Below are 13983 nucleotides of genomic sequence, written 5' to 3'. Positions count from 1 at the left end.
TAGATAGAAGGCAATTACAAATGTTGTTGTGTTGGTTATGCATAACTGGGGAATGGGTAATAAAGGGATTATCTATCTTTTTAAACAACAAAAATTCTAGTGTTGACTGTCCCTTTAAAGGAACATTAAACACTTTGAGATGGTAATATAAAATGATAAATTGTATATAATAAAACAACTCTGCAATATACTTTCATTATTTATTTGTCCTCTTTGCCTGTAATTCCATTCTGAAATTGTGAGCTTTTCAGTTCCTGTTAGTAATGGAAGTGCAGAACACTGTTAAATCCAGCACAACCATTGGCTGCACACTCTAGTGACCTATTTATAACTGACCGTAATTGGCCACAGCAGAGAAGGTAACACAAGTTACAACATGGCAGCTCCCAGTGTTTTTTAGACACTAAAACTTTACACTTATTTTGTCACTTTTTAAACAACTTATGAAACTTTAAAAAATACATCTACATGTTAGTCATGGACTAATCTTTTCTTTGATTGCATCATTCTATCTAGCATGTATTTAGTGTTTAATGTCCCTTTAAGTATAAAGCAGTATGTTAAAGATCAAACTAATTCAGTATGAAACATAACCATTCATTTTAGCAGAACTAAATGCCATGCTCCTTTGTTTAAAACTATTAGTTATTTCTTAAAACAATTATTCTTTTTCAGAAAGATGAATATTTTTCGCATAAAACCAGGCTTTTATTCAATAGTGTGTGAACATTTCATAGTTTTGCTCCATGTGTAAATGTAGGGCATAGCAGATAAAAGCAAAGCTAGCCTATTAATCTTATGTAATATTTAAGGTTAAAAAAAAGCTTTCAGACATTTAAAAATGACAGAGACCTATACATATGAGCATAGGTCACCTTTATCATCATATGTGTGTGCAGCCTGACATTAACATCTTAATGAGACTTCTCTGCCCCTTTCCACATGGGCTCTAATTGGACAGATTGCCAGACCCAGAAGGTTGTTGTAAATTTTAATGTGTCCATAGAATTGTTTTCAGAAGGGGAGCCAAAAAAGTAAAAATAAAATAGAATTCCTCAACAAAACAATATAAGTGGCAACTTGCAGCACAAGAATTGATTTTGTACATGTTGCACATTATTTTAAATGCTTCAAGTGGATGATTATACTTTGATATAAAAAGCAAATTTCCACAGGGAATATTTAAATGTTATGTTAAGTATTGTTAAATAGATATTTCTATATATATGTGTATATATCTATACAGTGGCATATTTAGATTTTGTGCTGCCCTAGGCACTCAAAATTCTGCTGCCACCCCCCCCCCAACGTCCCAAACACACACACACACATTTTAGGTCTTTTTTGGCCATATTATTTGGTGAGGTTATAATGTGGCATTTTCTTCCCCATGTTTGTCTAGGCTAAAATACGCCCCCTGTATCTATACCGATATATATTTATTTAGATATATAAATATACATTTTACCAAAAAAACATCAGATGTATGTAAAAATTGTATAAATACATAAAACCTATTCTGCTATGTGAATAATATTACAATGAGAACTATTCATATTTCATGTTGGGTTAGTGCACTTGTGAATAGTGATCGGGTTTGCGTATGAGTGATAAGTTATTTCCATTTTTGCACTCCATTGAAATCTATCTGGGAATTACATTATTCGAACTTCAGTTTTTTGCGAGGTGATGGGTTAGCACTTGTGTGAAAACCTTTTACTTTCAACTTGTAATACCCAACGCACGCAAAAAGCTTACTTCTAGCGGAGTTAACATGCAAGCTCAAAATGCTGCTCCACTCGTAATCTAGCCCATTATATGCAGATCAGATTTGGTGAGCAGCCCAGCAGTGAAAAGTTAATTAGGGAGCCTCACCCAGCAGTTAGCACACACTACACAATGCAAATTGCAAGGTATGGTTCCCTTATTAACACTGCTGGGCCGTTCACAAAATCTGGCCTTAGAGGGGACACTGACGTGTATGTGTGCATGTATATATATATATATATATATATATATATATATATATATATATATATATATATATATATACGTACAACGATGATGATAAAATGATAATGAATGAATAATGAATAAGAATATGTTTTTAACTAATGATTGGATCCCAAACAATGGAGTTGATCACAAACTTGCTCATGTTTTCAGGAAAAAAAAATCTTAGTCTTGACTAGTATTATCAATAGGATTTTTTAGTGATCGCAGTCCAAAAGGTTTTTGCAGTTAATATGTTATTTGTAAACTTTACTGTTAAGCTATTGACTTCATAATGGATTAATGACAACCAAAAGGGTAATTTTTGAAGGTTAACGATTGCATCACAGGTTGGAGATCCTGTATGTTTCCTTGCTAAAAGGTGACATGTGTATGTCTTTCTAAGCGATATAAACATGGCATCAGTATAGAGGACATGATAGTTTGTTGAGTTATAATTTGAGTATAAAAGTGCATATCTTTAATTTTTTAACTTTAATTGATTGAGTAGGTAGTATTAAAATCTATTTGGTGACGTTGTTTAATGTGGCATTTTGTAATTTCAGGATGTTTAGTTTAATTTCAGGATGTTTAGGTTTAAAACCAATGTTTCATTTGCAAACCTTTTGCGGTACATGGTAATAGCTTAAATATTGTCCTTTTAAGTGAAAAATGTCCCTGTAAAAGTGTTATTTAATATCGAAAACTTTAATTGTGATCAGCTAAATAAGACTGGCTCTTCTTAAAGAAAGGGCCATTTTTTTTTACTAACCTCAAATTAAAAAAGTGCAGTGGATAAACAATGAAAATCGCTGATTGTGTTCACGTTGACTTGAAAAGGACTCATCTGCAACCATTAACATACTGATAATTATCAAATAACAAGGGGGTTAAAAACATAGCTAAAGTCCCGCTCTTAAATTATAAGGCAGGACTTTAATTAAGTGGTTAAACTCTTTGAGGTTTAATGAAAGTGTGTTGTAAACAGTGAATGTGCTGGGTAAAGAAGCTTTACAGTTAGGGTTGCCACCCGCCCCGGTTTCACAGGGACAGTCCCGGTCTGAGGCTCTGTGTCCCGTGTCCCGGAACTAGCCTCAAATGCCCCGGGCTAAGCGCTCCCCTGGCGCAGCAGTGACTCGAGCACAGACTTTGCAAAAAATAAGCTGGCCAGAGGAGCGCTTAGCCCGGGGTTACTAACCAGGACCAGGTAGGTGGAGGAGGAGCAATATAAAAACAGGCTGCCCAACCAGTAGGTCATCACTATAGTGACCGTGACTGATGCCCTTTCCTTTACGCTGCTTCCATCTGGTTACTGGTAGGGAGAAGCGAGCTAAGGAAGGCAATTGGGCTGCTTCTAGTAATTAGTGTTTTGGGCTGACTTACGACGCAACAAACACATGTAACGAAGGTCCGGAATTGTAAAGATGTACAGTTCTACAAGCTGTTTGAAAACTGCCCCCGGAGGTAATTGTTAGGGACAAAAAAACATTGTATGGTCTCCACGTTACACTGTCCACCATCTCTTTACATAGTGCAGAGTCACTAACTAATATCAGCATAAGCACTGTCAGCTGGTGGAATGTTATATGTACTGAAATAAATAACCCAGCTAAGTAGTTACACTTTTATTTGTCCTTTTTTTTGTGGGGGCTTAATTATGTGTAAATATAATATAATATATATATATATATATATATATATATATATATATATATATATATATATATATATATATATATGGAAATCAGGAGACAGCACTCACTGGTCTTGACAATACTGGATTTATTCAGTGACGTTTTGGGGAATACACCCCTTCTGATGAAGGGGTGTATTCCCCGAAATGTCACTGAATAAATCCAGTATTGTCAAGACCAGTGAGTGCTGTCTCCTGATTTCCATATTCTACACCATATTCTAGCACCCTGGCATTTGGAACTAAAGTGTTAGTGAGAGTGCACCTGCCAATACCTGCTGTATATATATATATATATATATATATATATATATTATATATTATATATATTTTATATAATAAAAATTGATTTCATAACGAATTTGAGGCTGTGAGAAGCCACACCCTCTCCACACCCACTTAAAAAGTGTGGCAACCCTATTTACAGTGCAGGACTGAAAGCTAACAGGCTGTCAGTGATCCAAAACAGGGCTGAAAGAGTATGTTCTGCTATTCAACCTATTCAGCAATAGAGCGGACTATATAACTTCTGATCGGCTGAACATCCTGATGCTTGAGGTGGTCAGTGAATACAGGAAGCAAACAGCAATGGGATAGGACAGTGCTTTCCAAACTGTGTGTCGGTGTAGGTGTGTCCCTGCTTCAGCACAAATTTAAAAAAACTTTTTTTTTTTGGTTTCTGACTTTCCGCCTGCCTGCTACGTATATCATATGGTTGACATGTGATTGATACCTAGGGGGTCACAGATCATCTTAACCTATTGGCGCAGCTCAGTGGGAACTGAAACTATTCCCATTGGCACATTGACTCCTGACTGCACGTGTAGTCTCCTTAATTGGCTCGTGACTGCACGTGTAGTCAGTGAGTGGGACAGCAGTGTGTTTGCAGGGTGGGCAGTAGTCAGTCGGACTCACCGAGCTCTGAGGGCGGCAGCTTAAACACTGAGCTGAAGTCAGTGGATTTTTTTTGCAACTAGCTCCCAGTAGTGCATTGCTGCTCCTGCTCTTGATATATGGATAGGAAGGGGAAGCTTAAAAATGCTTGATGATGAAATGCGAGTGTCTTTATCCAATATTCCACCAAATATTCAGAAACTGTGTTCATCCCATCAACCTCATACATCCCATTAAAATAGTAAGTAGCTATTGGTGATATTAAACTTTTGTTTAATTCTTGCACATACTTACTTACTGTTACTTGTTAATACATTTTGTTATTATATAATTTATGTATGTGTCCGTATCTCTTAAAACAAGTTAGTTTAACCTCCTGTTTGCCAGTACAACTGAATTACTGTGTCACGAAAGGATGTAGGTCTAAAAAGTGTGTCACCAACATGAAAAGTTTGGAAAGCTCTGGGATAGGAGATTGTTAAATAGCATTTTAATATGCAAATTCAGAAGCTGTGCTGAGATAGAAAGTGTTTTCGTTTAAACTGTTTGCTCTATTGAAGGATTATTAGAAAAGGAGGCTAGTGTGCATTTAATATTTCTAGATCTTACTAGCACAAATAAGGTACAAATTATTTATAAAATGAATCAGATAATAACTGATTTATAGATATGTTTTTCTCTATAAAAAAATTATTTGTTGTATTATTAATTATACTCAAGCTTCCTATTTTAATATCTAATTATATGAATAAATGGGTCCCAAAAATAAACTTGCAGTAGATTTAAATAATGATAGGCTATACTTTATGTTAATCAAGGTAGATCTGAATGAACATACATCTCTAAATTCATGTATATTTATTTGGTGATTAACATAAAAAAGCAGTGTTTCCCTTTGAAGACTGATTGATACTGACCATATGTAATATATTTTACACCAGTAGCAGAGATATAGCTATGACTATTCATAGCACCAGATTATGCCAAATCCTGTCACCTTATGTCACCTTAAACGCTAATCTCCATCCCTGGTGTCATCTGCATGCAAAAAATTCCTCAGCTGCAAAACCTTTCTTTAGAAAAGCTCCCTGACCTTCATTTTGTCAAGATTATTTCTAGTCATTAATAATACAAAACACAGAGGAACACAAGCATACTACCCTTGTATCAGATGTAATTACAACATCTTTATATGATCTGTTTTTTTCACTCCAAATTAATATATTTCTCACAACACTAGATGAAACAATAACTTATACATTATTCAACAACTGGCAAAAAAAAGTTTAATGATGTCAACTTATAAGACAATAAACTCAACAAATTTAGATTTTTGTTATGCATTTCAAAGTGCATGATTTAAACATTACAGCGTATGCTGTCTGCATTTATCGATGTGCAGAGGATATGATATGCTACATCGTATCATGTCCGCTCACCCATTGATAAATATGCCCCTTGGCCTCAAAAGAACATTAAATCCTGCAGTAAATTAACATATTAGAATAATGTAGATTTTTTTTTTAATGTATTAACATTTTATTTGCTAGAATTGTTTATCAATAGCCAAACCATCACCACCACCACATGTCTCATTTGGTAGAGCCAATACAGACTTGTTACTGAAATAAACAAGACTATCCACGGTCACTTTATTAGCAAAGTCTGTACTGTGCACTTCTAATTTCAGACGGCTAGATTTAGAGTTTTGTCGGTAACGACCCGCGTAGCTAACGCTGGCTTTTTTCTGGCCGCACCTTTTAAATACCTCTGGTATTGAGAGTTCACAGAATGGCTGCGTTAGGCTCCAAAAAGGGAGCGTAGAGCATATTTACCGCCACTGCAACTCTTGATACCAGCATTGCTTACGGACGCGGCCAGCTTCAAAAACGTGCTCGTGCACGATTCCCCCATAGAAAACAATGGGGCTGTTTGAGCTGAAAAAAAACCTAACACCTGCAAAAAAGCCACGTTCAGCTCCTAACACAGCCCCATTGTTTGCTATGGGGAAACACTTCCTACGTCTGCACTTAACACTCTAACATGTACCCCGAGTCTAAACACCCCTAACCTTACACTTATGAACCCCTAATCTGCCGCCCCCGCTATCGCTGACCCCTGCATATTATTATTAACCCCTAATCTGCCGCTCCGTACACCCCGCCACCTACATTATCCCTATGTACCCTAATCTGCTGCCCTAACATCGCCGACCCCTATATTATATTTATTAACCCCTAATCTGCTGCCCCCAACGTCGCCTCCACCTAACTACACTTATTAACCCCTAATCTACCGACCGGACCTGAGCGCTACTATAATAAATGTATTAACCCCTAATCCGCCTCACTCCCGCCTCAATAACCCTATAATAAATAGTATTAACCCCTAATCTGCCCTCCCTAACATTGCCGACACCTAACTTCAAGTATTAACCCCCTAATCTGCTGACAGGAGCTCACCGCTACTCTGATAAATTTATTAACCCCTAAAGCTAAGTCTAACTTTAACCCTAACACCCCCTAAATTAAATATAATTTAAATCTAACAAAATAAATTAACTCTTATTAAATAAATTATTCCTATTTAAAGCTAAATACTTACCTGTAAAATAAATCCTAATATAGCTACAAAATAAATTATAATTATATTATAGCTATTTTAGGATTAATATTTATTTTACAGGCAACTTTGTATTTATTTTAACCAGGTACAATAGCTATTAAATAGTTAAGAACTATTTAATAGCTAAAATAGTTAAAATAATTACAAAATTACCTGTAAAATAAATCCTAACCTAAGTTACAATTAAACCTAACACTACACTATCAATAAATTAATTAAATAAACTACCTACAATTATCTACAATTAAACCTAATACTACACTACTAATAAATTAATTAAATACAATACCTACAAATTAATATAATTAAATAAACTAACTAAAGTACAAACAATAAAAAAGAACTAAGTTACAAAAATAAAAAAATATTTACAAACATTAGAAAAATTTTTTAAACAATTTTAAACTAATTACACCTACTCTAAGCCCCCTAATAAAATAACAAAGACCCCCAAAATAAAAAAATGCCCTACCCTATTCTAAATTACAAAAGTTCAAAGCTCTTTTACCTTACCAGCCCTGAACAGGGCCCTTTGCGGGGCATGCCCCAAAGAATTCAGCTCTTTTGCCTGTAAAAAAAACACATACAATACCCCCCCCAACATTACAACCCACCACCCACATACCCCTAATCTAACCCAAACCCCCCTTAAATAAACCTAACACTAAGCCCCTGAAGATCTTCCTACCTTATCTCCACCATACCAGGTTCACCGATCAATCCAGAAGAGCTTCTCCGATGTCTTAATCCAAGCCCAAGCGGGGGGCTGAAGATGTCCATGATCCGACTGAAGTCTTCATCCAAGCGGGAGCTGAAGAGGTCCATGATCCCGCTGAAGTCTTCATCCAAGCGGGAGCTGAAGAGGTCCATGATCCCGCTGAAGTCTTCATCCAAGCGGGAGCTGAAGAGGTCCATGATCCAGCTGAAGTCTTCTATCAACGGCATCTTCAATCTTCTTTCTTCCGGATCCATGTTCATCCCGCCGACGCAGAACATCCATCTTCACCGACAACTTCCCAACGAATGATGGTTCCTTTAATGGACGTCATCCAAGATGGCGTCCCTCGAATTCCGATTGGCTGATAGGATTCTATCAGCCAATTGGAATTAAGGTAGGAAAATTCTGATTGGCTGATGGAATCAGCCAATCAGAATCAAGTTCAATCCGATTGGTTTATTCAATCAGCCAATCAGATTGAGCTTGCATTCTATTGGCTGTTCCGATCAGCCAATAGAATGCAAGCTCAATCTGATTGGCTGATCAGATCAGCCAATCGGATTGAACTTGATTCTGATTGGCTGATTCCATCAGCCAATCAGAATTTTCCTACCTTAATTCCGATTGGCTGATAGAATCCTATCAGCCAATCGGAATTCGAGGGACGCCATCTTGGATGACATCCCTTAAAGGAACCGTCATTCGTCGGGAAGTCGTCGGTGAAGATGGATGTTCCGTGTCGGCGGGATGAACACGGATCCGGAAGAAAGAAGATTGAAGATGCCGTGATAGAAGACTTCAGCCGGATCATGGACCTCTTCAGCTCCCGCTTGGATGAAGACTTCAGCGGGATCATGGACATCTTCAGCCCCCCGCTTGGGCTTGGATCAAGACATCGGAGGAGCTCTTCTGGATCGATCGGTGAACCTGGTATGGTGAAGATAAGGTAGGAAGATCTTCAGGGGCTTAGTGTTAGGTTTATTTAAGGGGGGTTTGGGTTAGATTAGGGGTATGTGGGTGGTGGGTTGTAATGTTGGGGGGGTATTGTATGTGTTTTTTTTACAGGCAAAAGAGCTGAATTCTTTGGGGCATGCCCCGCAAAGGGCCCTGTTCAGGGCTGGTAAGGTAAAAAAGCTTTGAACTTTTGTAATTTAGAATAGGGTAGGGCATTTTTTTATTTTGGGGGTCTTTGTGATTTTATTAGGGGGCTTAGAGTAGGTGTAATTAGTTTAAAATTGTTGTAATTTTTTTAATGTTTGTAAATGTTTTTTTATTTTTTGTAACTTAGTTCTTTTTTATTTTTTGTACTTTAGTTAGTTTATTTAATTGTATTTATTTGTAGGAATTGTAATTAATTTATTTATTGATAGTGTAGTGTTAGGTTTAATTGTAGATAATTGTAGGTAGTTTATTTAATTTATTTATTGATAGTGTAGTGTTAGGTTTAATTGTAGATAATTGTAGGTAGTTTATTTAATTTATTTATTGATAGTGTAGTGTTAGGTTTAATTGTAACTTAGGTTAGGATTTATTTTACAGGTAATTTTGTAATTATTTTAACTATTTTAGCTATTAAATAGGTTAAAATAAATACAAAGTTGCCTGTAAAATAAATATAAATCATAAAATAGCTATAATATAATTATAATTTATATTGTAGCTATATTAGGGTTTATTTTACAGGTAAGTATTTAGCTTTAAATAGGAATAATTTATTTAATAAGAGTTAATTTATTTCGTTAGATTTAAATTATATTTAATTTAGAGGGTGTTAGTGTTAGGGTTAGACTTAGCTTTAGGGGTTAATCCATTTATTAGAATAGCGGCGAGATTTGGTCGGCAGATTAGGGGTTAATAATTGAAGTTAGGTGTCGGCGATGTTAGGGAGGGCAGATTAGGGGTTAATACTATTTCTTATAGGGTTATTGAGGCGGGAGTGAGGCGGATTAGGGGTTAATAACTTTATTATAGTAGCAGTGAGATCCGCTCGATTAGGGGTTAATAAGTGTAGGCAGGTGGAGGCGACGTTGAGGGGGGCAGATTAGGGGTTAATAAATATAATATAGGGGTCGGCGATGTTAGGGGCAGCAGATTAGGGGTACATAGCTATAATGTAGGTGGCGGCGCTTTGCAGTCGGCAGATTAGGGGTTAATTATTGTAGGTAGCTGGCGGCGACGTTGTGGGGGGCAGATTAGGGGTTAATAAATATAATATAGGGGTCGACGGTGTTAGGGGCAGCAGATTAGGGGTACATAAGTATAACGTAGGTGGCGGTCGGCAGATTAGGGGTTAAAAAAATTTAATCGAGAGGCGGCGATGTGGGGGGACCTCGGTTTAGGGATACATAGGTAGTTTATGGGTGTTAGTGTACTTTAGAGCACAGTAGTTAAGAGCTTTCTAAACCGGCGTTAGCCCAGAAAGCTCTTAACTGCTGACTTTTTTCTGCGGCTGGAGTTTTGTCGTTAGATTTCTAACGTTCACTTCAGATACGACTCTAAATACCGGAGTTAGAAAGATCCCATTGAAAAGATAGGATACGCAATTGACGTAAGGGGATCTGCGGTATGGAAAAGTCGCGGCTGGAAAGTGAGCGTTAGACCCTTTCCTGACTGACTCCAAATACCGGCGGTAGCCTAAAACCAGCGTTAGGAGCCTCTAACGCTGGTTTTCACGGCTACCGCCAAACTCTAAATCTAGGCCAGAATGAATAAAACAAAATATTTAAAGGTTAAGTTATATGAAAAAGGGAAAAATGAGCAATGAAAGTATATTGCAAAATAATTCTACTACACGCAGCTAAACATTTAGGGCTGAAAGTAAAAAGTAGTACGCGATCAAAAGTCCAATTAGCATTAACTTCAGGACTTCGGCTATCGAGACACTTTTCGCTCAAGATCAGAGAACAGCAGCTGGACAGCAGTTTAAACTTAAAGTTAAACTAGTAGCTAGTGCTACTGCTACAAACCAGCAATATCACAAAAAGATAATTTATGCTTACCTGATAAATTTATTTTTTCCATGGTGATGAGAGTCCATGATCTTTACTCTTGGGAATAACTCTTCTCTACCATTAAAAGGAGGCAAAGATTCCCAAACTCGAAGAGCTCTTTAAAACCCCTCCCACCTCACACATACCTGTCTAACGTATAGCCAAGAAAGTAAGGTAAGAAAAAGGAATACGAGCCAAAAAAGAGCATGAAAAAAAGATGTGCTAAAGAAAAATTAACCCCAGGAAAAAATAAGGGTGGGTTCTTGTGGACTCTCACCACTATGAAAGAAATGAATTTATCAGGTAAGCATAAATTATCTTCTCTTTCATACAGGTGGTGAGAGTCCATGATCCTTACTCTTGAGAACTAATACCCAAGCTGAGGAGTCCAAGAGTAATCCCATAATGGGAGGGATTAAAAACATCTTGTTTCAATGATAAAATAAATCCTCAACCCCAATAAAAAATTTTTTTTAATGCACTTAAAATAAATAAACAGGCAAAGAAATCGAATTGAGACAACTGTCCGAAGAACCTTTCTATCAAATGCTGCTTCAGAAGAAGCAAAAACATAAAAATGGTAGAATTAAGTAATTTTATGCAAAGAAACACAAATAGCTGCATAGCAAATTTGATAAAATGAAGCATCATTCTTGAAAGCACAAGAAGTGGAAACTGACCTAGTAGAATGAGCAGTAATCCGCTCATGACCAAACTAGAAGTTCGTCTAAAATCCTTAGTAGCATCAACATAATATTTCAATGCCCTAACAGCATCCAAATGCAAATATGTATCAGAAGCATTCTTGAGGTTATGACACAAAGGAGGAACAACAATCTATCTGCTAATGTTATCTGAAGAAACAATCTTAGGCAAAATTTTAAATGACTTCCAAAAAACAGCCTTATCCTAATGAAAAATCAGAAAACGAGGTTCACAAGAAAGAGCAGAAAACTCAGAAATTCTTCTAGCAGAAGAAATAGCCAAAAGAAACAGCACTTTCCAAGAAAGTAGTTTAATGTCCAATTTATGCATAGATTCAAAGGGAATAGCCTGCAAAACCCAAAACACTAGGTTAAGATTCCATGGAGGAGAAATAGGCTTGAAAACAGGTTTGATACAAACCAAAGCCTAAACAAAACAATGAACATCAGGAAGATTAGCAATCTCCCTGTAGAAAAAAACTGAAAGAGCTGAAAACTGCCCTTTCAGAGTATGACAGTTTGGCCCTTGTCTAGAGCATCCTGCAAAAACTGCAGAATCCTAGGAAATCTTAAAAAAAAAGCCAGGAAAAAAACGTGATTTATACACCAAGAAATAAAGGCCTTCCAGACCTTGTGATAAATTTTCCTAGTAACAGGCTTACAAACTTGAATCAGAGCTTCAGTCACAGAATCAGAGAAAACCCTATGTCTCAGAACTAAGCATTCAATTTCAATGCCATCAACTTTAGAGACTTGAGATCAGGATGGAAAAAGGACCTTGGGACAGAAGGTCTGACCATTGAGGAAGAGGCCAAGGAGGCCAACTGTGCATCTGAACCAGATCCGCATACCAAATCCTGCAAGGCCAAGCTTGGGCAATTAGGATTACAGATGACTTCTCTAGCCTTATACTGGAAATCACTCTGGGAAGAAGAACTAGAAGAGGCAACAGATAAGCAGGCTGAAATGACCAAGGAATTACTAGAGCATCCACTAACTCTGCCTGAGTATCCCTGGATCTCACAAAGTACCTGGGAAGTTTGTGTTTCAAACAAAACACCATTAGATCTATTTCTGGGAGACCCCAAAGATCCACAATCTTATTGAGCACGTCCTGGAGACGAGATCACTCCCCTAGATGAAGAGAGTGATGACTGAGAAAATCTGCCTCCCAGTTGTTCACTCCTGGGATGGGAATTGCAGAAATTGGCTTCTGCTCAGGACAAAATCCAAGACACCTCCATCATGTCACTGGAACTTTGAGTTCCCCCTAATGGTTGATATAAGCTACTGCTGTGACATTGTCTAACTGAAAATGAAGATGACATCTAGAACATTGATTGATAACCTTGCCTCCTGAGTATCCTAAACCAGAAACAAGTAAGTGAACAAGTGTGGAGGCCCCACACGAAACATGTTTGCCGTGTCTTGCATTACTGGAACACCATGATTGAATTTGTGAGTTGTATCTCACATTCCCTGTTTTAATTGCTATCTACTACCAATAAAGACTTTTCTACTTTTAAAAACAAGAGTCACTGTGCGTTTCCTGAGGAGGAGGAGGAGTTGCGATAGACTTACTTGTTTCCTGTTTGTATACTGCTTGGCGTTCTAACGAAGACGCTGTCTTACGACACCCTCACTTTGGAGCAGGCTGAATGACGTGTGCACTCGCTGAAGACATGCTGCCGGAGAAAACGTGGAGGTGGTGAGCGCTAGGGATCTGATGTACTTGCTGAGTATCCTAAACCCCCTGTGCTGTCTGAGACCCCCAGACAGCTTCCCAACCTGTGTAGTGATCACAGTCCGGGTAGGATGAGCAAAAGAAGCACCCTGAATAATAAACTGATGATCCTGCCACCAAGTTAGAGACTGACTTGTGTTGGCATCCAAAAATATATTTTGGGACAGCTGAGTATAATCCCTGCACCATTGACACAGCATACAAAGCTGAAGAGGCCTCATGTGAAAACAAGCAAATGGAATTGTATCTGAGGCTGAAATAATGAGACCTAGTACTTCCACACACATAGCCACTGAAGGAAATGATAAAGACTGAAGGTTTAGACAAGCTGCCATCAATCTTAACCTACTCTGCTCTGTTAGAGAAAGACTAATGGATACTGAGTCTATTTGGAAACCCAAGAAAGTTACTTTTGTCTGAGAAATCAAAGAACTCTTTGGAAAATTGATCTTCCAACCATGATGTTGAAGAAATAACAAGAGATGGTTGGTGTGAGACTCTGCTAAAGGAAAAGATAAAGCTTGAACCAAGATATTGTCCAGGTAAGGATACAATGCAATAATCTGAGTTCTGACAAAAGGGCACCCACAGAACCTTTGTAAATATTCTTGCAGCTGTAGTCA

The sequence above is a fragment of the Bombina bombina genome, chromosome 1, assembly GCF_027579735.1.
Source record: "Bombina bombina isolate aBomBom1 chromosome 1, aBomBom1.pri, whole genome shotgun sequence".
In the NCBI taxonomy this organism is placed as follows: Eukaryota; Metazoa; Chordata; class Amphibia; order Anura; family Bombinatoridae; genus Bombina; species Bombina bombina.
Note: the sequence above shows the minus strand (reverse complement) of the source record.